At 41.4% G+C, this 8,191-nt stretch overlaps 1 pseudogene; it reads left to right on the top strand.

Moving 5' to 3' along the window:
* LOC102188024 lies at positions 7,093-8,191 on the top strand (annotated as a pseudogene).

Below are 8,191 nucleotides of genomic sequence, written 5' to 3'. Positions count from 1 at the left end.
GTTATCCAAGTCTATGCCCCAACCAGTAATGCTGAAGAAGCTGAAGTTGAATGGTTTTATGAAGACCTACAAGACCTTTTAGAACTACCACCCCAAAAAGATGTCCTTTTCATTATAGGGGACTGGAATGCAAAAGTAGGAAGTTAAGAAACACCTGGAGTAACAGGCAAATTTGGCTTTGGAATGCGGCATGAAGCAGGGCAAAGACTAATAGAGTTTTGCCAAGATAATGCACTGGTCATAGCAAACACCCTCTTCCAACAACACAAGACAAGACTCTACACATGGACATCACCAGATGGTCAACACCAAAATCAGATTGATTATATTCTCTGTAGCAAAAGATGGAGAAGCTGTATACAGTCAACAAAAACAAGATCAGGAGTTGACTGTGGCTCAGATCATGAACTCCTTATTACCAAATTCAGACTGAAATTGAAGAAAGTAGGGAAAACTGCTAGACCATACAGGTATGACCTGAATCAAATCCCTTATGATTATACAGTGGAAGTGAGAAATAGATTTAAGGGCCTAGATTTGATAGATAGAGTGCCTGATGAACTATGGAATGAGGTTCATGACATTGTACAGGAGACAGGGATCAAGATCATCCACATGGAAAAGAAATACAAAAAAGCAAAATGGCTGTCTGGGGAGGCCTTACAAATAACTTTGAAAAGGAGAGAAGTGAAAAGTAAAGGAGAAAAGGAAAGATACAAGCATCTGAATGCAGAGTTCCAAAGCATAGCAAGAAGAGATAAGAAAGCCTTCTTCAGCAATCAATGCAAAGAAATCGAGGAAAACAACAGAATGGGAAAGACTAGAGACCTCTTCAAAAAATCAGAGTAACCAAGGGAACATTTCATGCAAAGATGGACTCGATAAAGGGCAGAAATGGTATGGACCTAACAGAAGTAGAAGATATTAAGAAGAGGTGGCAAGAATACACAGAAGAACTGTACAAAAAGGATCTTTATGACCCAGATAATCATGATGATGTGATCACTAATCTAGAGCCAGACATCTTGGAATGTGAAGTCAAGTAGGCCTTAGAAAGCATCACTATGAACAAAGCTATTGGAGGGGATGGAATTCCAGTTGAGCTGTTTCAAATCCTGAAAGATGATGGTGTGAAAGTGCTGCATTCACTATGCCAACAAATTTGGAAAACTCAGCAATGGCCACAGGACTGGAAAAAGTCAGTTTTCATTCCAATCCCAAAGAAAGGCAATGCCAAAGAATGCTCAAACTACCGCACAATTGCGCTCATCTCACATGCTAGGAAAGTAATGCTCAAAATTCTCCAAGCCAGGCTTCAGCAATATGTGAACCGTGAACCCCTTGATGTTCAAGCTGGTTTTTGAAAAGGCAGAGGACCCAGAGATCAAATTGCCAACATCCGCTGGATCATGGAAAAAGCAAGAGAGTTTCAGAAAAAAACAAAAACAAAAAAACAAAAACAAACATCTATTTCTGCTTTTTTGACTATGCCAAAGCCTTTGACTGTGTGGATCACAGTAAACTGTGGAAAATTCTGAAAGAGATGGAAATACCAGACCACTAACCTGCTTCTTGAGAAATCTGTATGCAGGTCAGTAAGCAACAGTTAGAACTGGACATGGAACAACAGACTGGTTCCAAATAGGAAAAGGAGTACGTCAAGGCTGTATATTGTCACCCTGCTTATTTAACTTCTATGCAGAGTACATCATGCGAAATGCTGGACTGGAAGAAGCACAAACTGGAATCAAGATTGCCGCGAGAAATATCAACAACCTCAGATATGCAGATGACATCACCCTTATGGCAGAAAGTCAAGAGGAACTAAAAAGCCTCTTGATGAAAGTGAAAGAGGGAAGCGAAAAAGTTTGCTTAAAGCTCAGCATTCAGAAAACGAAGATCATGGCATCTGGTCCCATCACTTCATGGGAAATAGATGGGGAAACAGTGGAAACAGTGTCAGACTTTATTTTGGGGGGCTCTAAAATCACTGCAGATGGTGAGTGCAGCCATGAAATTAAAAGACTCTTACTCCTTGGAAGAAAAGTTATGACCAACCTAGATAGCATATTCAAAAGCAGAGCCATTACTTTGCCGACTAAGGTCCGACTAGTCAAGGCTATGGTTTTTCCCGTGGTCATGTATGGATGTGAGAGTTGGACTGTGAAGAAGGCTGAGCGCTGAAGAATTGATGCTTTTGAACTGTGGTGTTGGAGAAGACTCTTGAGAGTCCCTTGGACTGCAAGGAGATCCAACCAGTCCTTTCTGAAGGAGATCAACCCTGGGATTTCTTCAGAAGGAATGATGCTAAAGCTGAAACTCCAGTACTTTGGCCACCTCATGCGAAGAGCTGACTCATTGGAAAAGACTCTGATGCTGGGAGGGATTGAGGGCAGGAGGAGAAAGGGATGACCGAGGATGAGATGGCTGGATGGCATCACGGACTCGATGGACATGAGTCTGAGTGAACTCCGGGAGTTGGTGATGGACAGGGAGGCCTGGTGTGCTGTGATTCATGGGGTCGCAAAGAGTCAGACACAACTGAGTGTTGAACTGAACTGAATATATATATATTTTTAAGACACACATGGCTGTGACAATAAGAAATAAAGGTTTGTATGAAGGGGTTTCCCTGGTGGCTCAGGTGGTAAAAAATCTGCCTTCAAGGCAGGAGACCCAGGTTCAATCCCTTGGTGGGGAAGATCTCCTAGAGAAGGAAATGGCTACCCACTTTAGTATTCTTGCCTGGAGAATTCCATGGACAGAGGAGCCTGGTGGGCTACAATCCGTGGGTTCACAAATATTCGGACATGACTGAGTGACTTTCACTCACATGCAGGGGTCAGGGAAAAGAACTGAGAGAGTGAATTTTTGAAATAAAAGAATTCATTTATCAAAACAAAAGCCAGTAGACAATTTCTAAAGTTATAAATCTATATAGCATAGTACAAATATTAAAGCTACAATCACCATAAAAAATAAAGACAAATTATTAAAAACAGTTTCCACTGAGGAGCAAAATACACATTGACAGGAGATGTTTTTATTAGTAATCAGCTGTTCTGGTCTCCGCCCCCCCCCGCAAGTTAACATTTTATTTATTTATTTTATTTTTTATTATTTATTTATTTATTTTACTTTACAATACTGTATTGGTTTTGCCGTACATTGACGTGAATCCACCCCAGGTGTACATGAGTTCCCAACCCTGAACCCCCCTCCCACCACCCTCCCCATAACATCTCTCTGGGTCATCCCCGTGCACCAGCCCCAAGCATCCAGTATCCTGTATCAAACCTAGACTAGTGATTCATTTCTTACATGATTATATACATGTTTCAATGCCATTCTCCCACATCATCCCACCCTCTCCCTCTCCCTCAGAGTCCAAAAGTCCGTTCTATACATCTGTGTCTCTTTTGCTGTCTCACACACAGGATTATCATTACCATCTTTCTAAATTCCATATATATGTGTTAGTATACTGTTTTGGTGTTTTTCTTTCTGGCTTACTTCACTCTATATAATCGGCTCCAGTTTCATCCACCTCATTAGAACTGATTCAAATGTATTCTTTTTAATGGCTGAGTAATACTCCATTGTGTATATGTGTATATGTATAGCTTTCTCATCCATTAGTCTGCTGATGGACATCTAGGTTGCTTCCATGTCCTGGCTATTATAAACAGTGCTGCGATGAATATTGGGGTACACGTGTCTCTTTCAATGCTGCTTTCCTCGGTGTGTATTCCTAGCAATGGGATTGCTGGGTCATAAGGCAATTCTATTTCCAGTTTTTTAAGGAATCTCCACACTGTTCTCCATAGTGGCTGTTCAGTTCAGTTCAGTTCAGTTGCTCAGTTGTGTCTGACTCTTTGCGACCCCATGAATCGCAGCACACCAGGCCTCCCTGTCCATCACCAACTCCCGGAGTTCACTCAGACTTGCGTCCATTAAGTCAGTGATGACATCCAACCATCTCATCCTTGGTCGTCCCCTTCTTCTCCTGCCCCCAATCCCTCCCAGCTTCACAGTCGTTTTCAATGAGCCAACTCTTCACATGAAGTGGCCAAAGTACTGGAGCTTCAGCTTTAGCATCATTCCTTCCAAAGAAATCCCAGGGTTGATCTCTTTCAGAATGGACTGGTTGGATCTCCTTGCAGTCCAAGGGACTCTCAAGAGTCTTCTCCAACACCACAGTTCAAAAGCATCAATTCTTCGGCGCTCAGCCTTCTTCACAGTCCAACTCTCACATCCATACATGACCACGGGAAAAACCATAGCCTTGACTAGTCGGACCTTAGTTGGCAAAGTAATGGCTCTGCTTTTGAATATGCTATCTAGGTTGGTCCTTTCCTTCCAAGGAGTAAGAGTCTTTTAATTTCATGGCTGCACTCACCATTTGCAGTGATTTTGGAGCCCCCCAAAATAAAGTCTGACACTGTTTCCATTGTTTCCCCATCTATTTCCCATGAAGTGATGGGACCAGATGCCATGATCTTCGTTTTCTGAATGTTGAGCTTTAAGCCAACTTTTTCACTCTCCTCATTCTCACCAACAGTGTAAGAGAGCTCCCTTTTCTCCACACCCTCTCCAGCATTTATTGCTTGTAGACTTTTGGATCACAGCCATTCTGACTGGTGTGAAATGGTACCTCATGGTGGTCTTGATTTGCATTTCTCTGATAATGAGTGATGTTGAGCATCTTTTCATGTGTGTGTTAGCCATCCATATGTCTTCTTTGGAGAAATGTCTCTTTAGTTCATTGGCCCATTTTTTGATTGGGTCGTTTATTTTTCTGGAATTGAGCTGCAGGAGTTGCTTGTATATTTTTGAGATTAGTTGTTTGTCAGTTGCTTCATTTGCTATTATTTTCTCCCATTCCGAAGGCTGTCTTTTCACCTTGCTTATAGTTTCTTTTCTTGTGCAGAAGCTTTTAATTTTATTTAGATCCCATTTGTTTATTTTTGCTTTTATTGCCAGTATTCTGGGAGGTGGATCATAGAGGATCCTGCTGTGATTTATGTCGGAGAGTGTTTTGCCTGTGTTCTCCTCTAGGAGTTTTATAGTTTCTGGTCTTACATTTAGATCTTTAATCCACTTTGAGTTTATTTTTGTGAATGGTGTTAGAAAGTGTTCTAGTTTCATTCTCTTACAAGTGGTTGACCAGTTTTCCCAGCACCACTTGTTAAAAAGATTGTCTTTAATCCATCGTATATTCTTGCTTCCTTTGTCAAAGATAAGGTGTCCATAGGTGTGTGGATTTATCTCTAGGCTTTCTATTTTGTTCCATTGATCTGTTCTGGTCTATTTTGTTTTAAAAATATTCCTTTGAAAAAATGAAAATAATAGCAATTGTGTATATTCCATCTATTAAGCAAGGTTATCTCCATTTCATAATTTGCCTTCTTCTGACCTTGTCCCAGTAGATTTCATTACTGTAGATTCTGCCCTCAATTTAAAATCCACTGATTAGCATATTAAACTTTCTGCAGTAATGTATAGATAGAAATGAATTTTATATTTGTTTTATTCCTATATATATATCAATGTAATCTCTAAGAATTAAACTTTGCAATTAAATAATTAGTAGATATTTATAAAAACAATATAGATGTATTCATTTCAGTTCAGTTGCTCAGCTATGTCCAACTCTTTGTGACCCCATGGACTGCAGCATGCCAGGCCTCCCTGTCCATCACAGACTCCCAGAGTTTTACTCAAACTCATGTCCATTGAGTTGGTGATGCCATCCAACAATCTCATCCTCTGTCATCCCCTTCTCCTCCTGCCCTCAATCTTTCCCAGCATCAGGGTCTTTTCAGAAGAGTCAGTTCTTCACATCAGGTGGCCAAAGTATTGGAGTTTCAGCTTCAACATCAGTCCTTCTAATCTATACTCAAGACTGATTTCCTTTAGGATGGACGGGTTGGATCTCCTTGCAGTCCAAGGGACTCTCAAGAGTCTTCTCTAACACCACAGTTCAAAAGCATCAATTCTTCGGTGCTCAGCTTTCTTCACAGTCCAACTCTCACATCCATACATGACTCCTGGAAAAACCATAGCTTTGACAAGACAGACCTTTGTTGGCAATGTCTCTGCTTTTGAATATGCTATCTAAGTTGGTCATAACTTTTCTTCCAAGGAACAAGCGTCTTTTAATTTCCTGGCTGCAATCACCGTCTGCAGTGATTTTGGAGCCCCCCCAAAATAAAGTCTGCTACTGTTTCCACTGTTTCCTCATCTATTTGCCATGAAGTGACGGGACCAGATGCCATGATATTAGTTTTCTGATTGTTGAGTTTTAAGCCAACTTTTTCACTGTCCTCTTTCACTTCATCAAGAGGCTCTTTAGTTCTTCTCTTTCTGCCATAGGGTGGTGTCATCTGCATAATCTGAGGTTGATACTTCTCCTGGCAATATTGATTCTAGCTTGTGCTTCCTCTACCCCAGGGTTTCTCATGATGTACTCTGCATATAATTTAAATAAGCAGGGTGATAATATACAGCCTTGATGTACTTCTTTCCCAATTTGGAAATCGGAATAAATGTATTACGCATTTCAATAACGTTTGAACACAAACATAATATTGTTCAGAAATGTTTTCTTTAAAGTCACTAGTACATTCTATAATTTGTTCAGGTATGTTTACATATTGATTGAGACAGTTTTCAGCAGTTTATATTGTTTATTATTTATAGATATATAAACTAAGAAAATTCTTGTTCATACAACTGAAAAGATGAAATAAAAAAATTCATTCTAACAATGCCACTCAGCTATTTGGATTTCTTCTGCATTGCCTTCTAAGGTTACATAATTATTTAATGGCAAATATCACTTAATTACCCAATACGTTGATTAAATCTCCTAATTTTGGTGAAAGAATTAGAAACCATGAGAATTGCAAAACTAGTTTGCTTCCTTCTTTTGTTTAAAAAAGTAGCATATCAGGAGTGGCCGCCGGTCCCGGCTGTGGGAGGGGACTGGGGACCCGCCGCGCAGCACACTCTCGCAGCCGGCGCGGAAGGTCTCTCTCTCTCTCTCTCTCTCTCTCTCTCTCTCTCCCCACCCCCGCCCCGACGCCTGGCACCGCACACCCGCACCGGCGTGGACCGGGACCGCTCTCTCCAGTGCAGCCAGGACTCAGGAGCGTGCGGGAGGCTGGAGACGCCGAGCTGCTCACGATGAGGAGGCGAGCGAGGCGCGGGCAAAGCGGCCTCGTCCCGCGAGTCTGAGCGCCCATCCCCGCCGCCGGGACTCTGGCCTCCCTGGGTTTCCGCGATGAGCGCTCTGTGACCGGCGGCGCCGCGAGTCGTAGACCCGGGAATCAGGGAGGCAATGCTGGCTCGGCTTGGAGTGACTCGGGGACAGTGAAGAAACCCTGAAATGGAGGATTTTTCCACCAGGACCTACGGCACAAGTGGCCTGGACAACAGACCTCTGTTCGGAGAGACATCTGCCAAGGATCGAATCATCAATTTAGTTGTTGGCAGCTTAACATCTTTATTGATCCTAGTAACGCTGATCGGTGCTTTTGTTTTCCCTCAACTACCTCCAAAACCGTTGAATATATTTTTTTGCCGTCTGCATCTCTTTGAGTAGTATCACTGCCTGCATGCTTATCTACTGGTATCGACAAGGAGATTTAGAACCGAGATTTAGAAACCTTATTTACTATATCTTATTTTCTATCATCATGTTATGTATATGTGCGAATCTGTACTTCCATGATATGGGAAAGTGAGGCTCCAAGAGGTACACTCACCAGGTCTCTTCAAAGCAATACATTTGGACTCTAATAAGAGCTGGATAAGGTACGCTGAAGAGTCTCCTGCAAAAGTCTGATAAATGATTTTCATGTTAATTGTAAATCTAAATTCTCTCTTACGGGGGAGACATATCTTAAGTCACTTTGCTTTTTCTTTAAGGAGCTGATGTTGCACTTAAACATTACCCCTTAAACCACAAGTCATTTTCACTTTTGAAATTTTTTATATAAAGTAATTGCGTGGTGCAAGGCTATGTAACAAACAATCTTGCATTTTAAGACAAATATTCTTCTATTTCTGTTAAACTGAATATACAATTATTGTTCCCTAGGCAACCAACTTTTGCTTTTAACTACAATTTCACGTTAACAAAACACAGACGGTGAAAAGACAACTTTGATTGTGTAGATCTAATTAC

Source organism: Capra hircus, chromosome 5, assembly GCF_001704415.2.
Source record: "Capra hircus breed San Clemente chromosome 5, ASM170441v1, whole genome shotgun sequence".
Classification (NCBI taxonomy): Eukaryota; Metazoa; Chordata; class Mammalia; order Artiodactyla; family Bovidae; genus Capra; species Capra hircus.
Note: the sequence above shows the minus strand (reverse complement) of the source record. Positions and strands in the feature narration are given on the sequence as shown.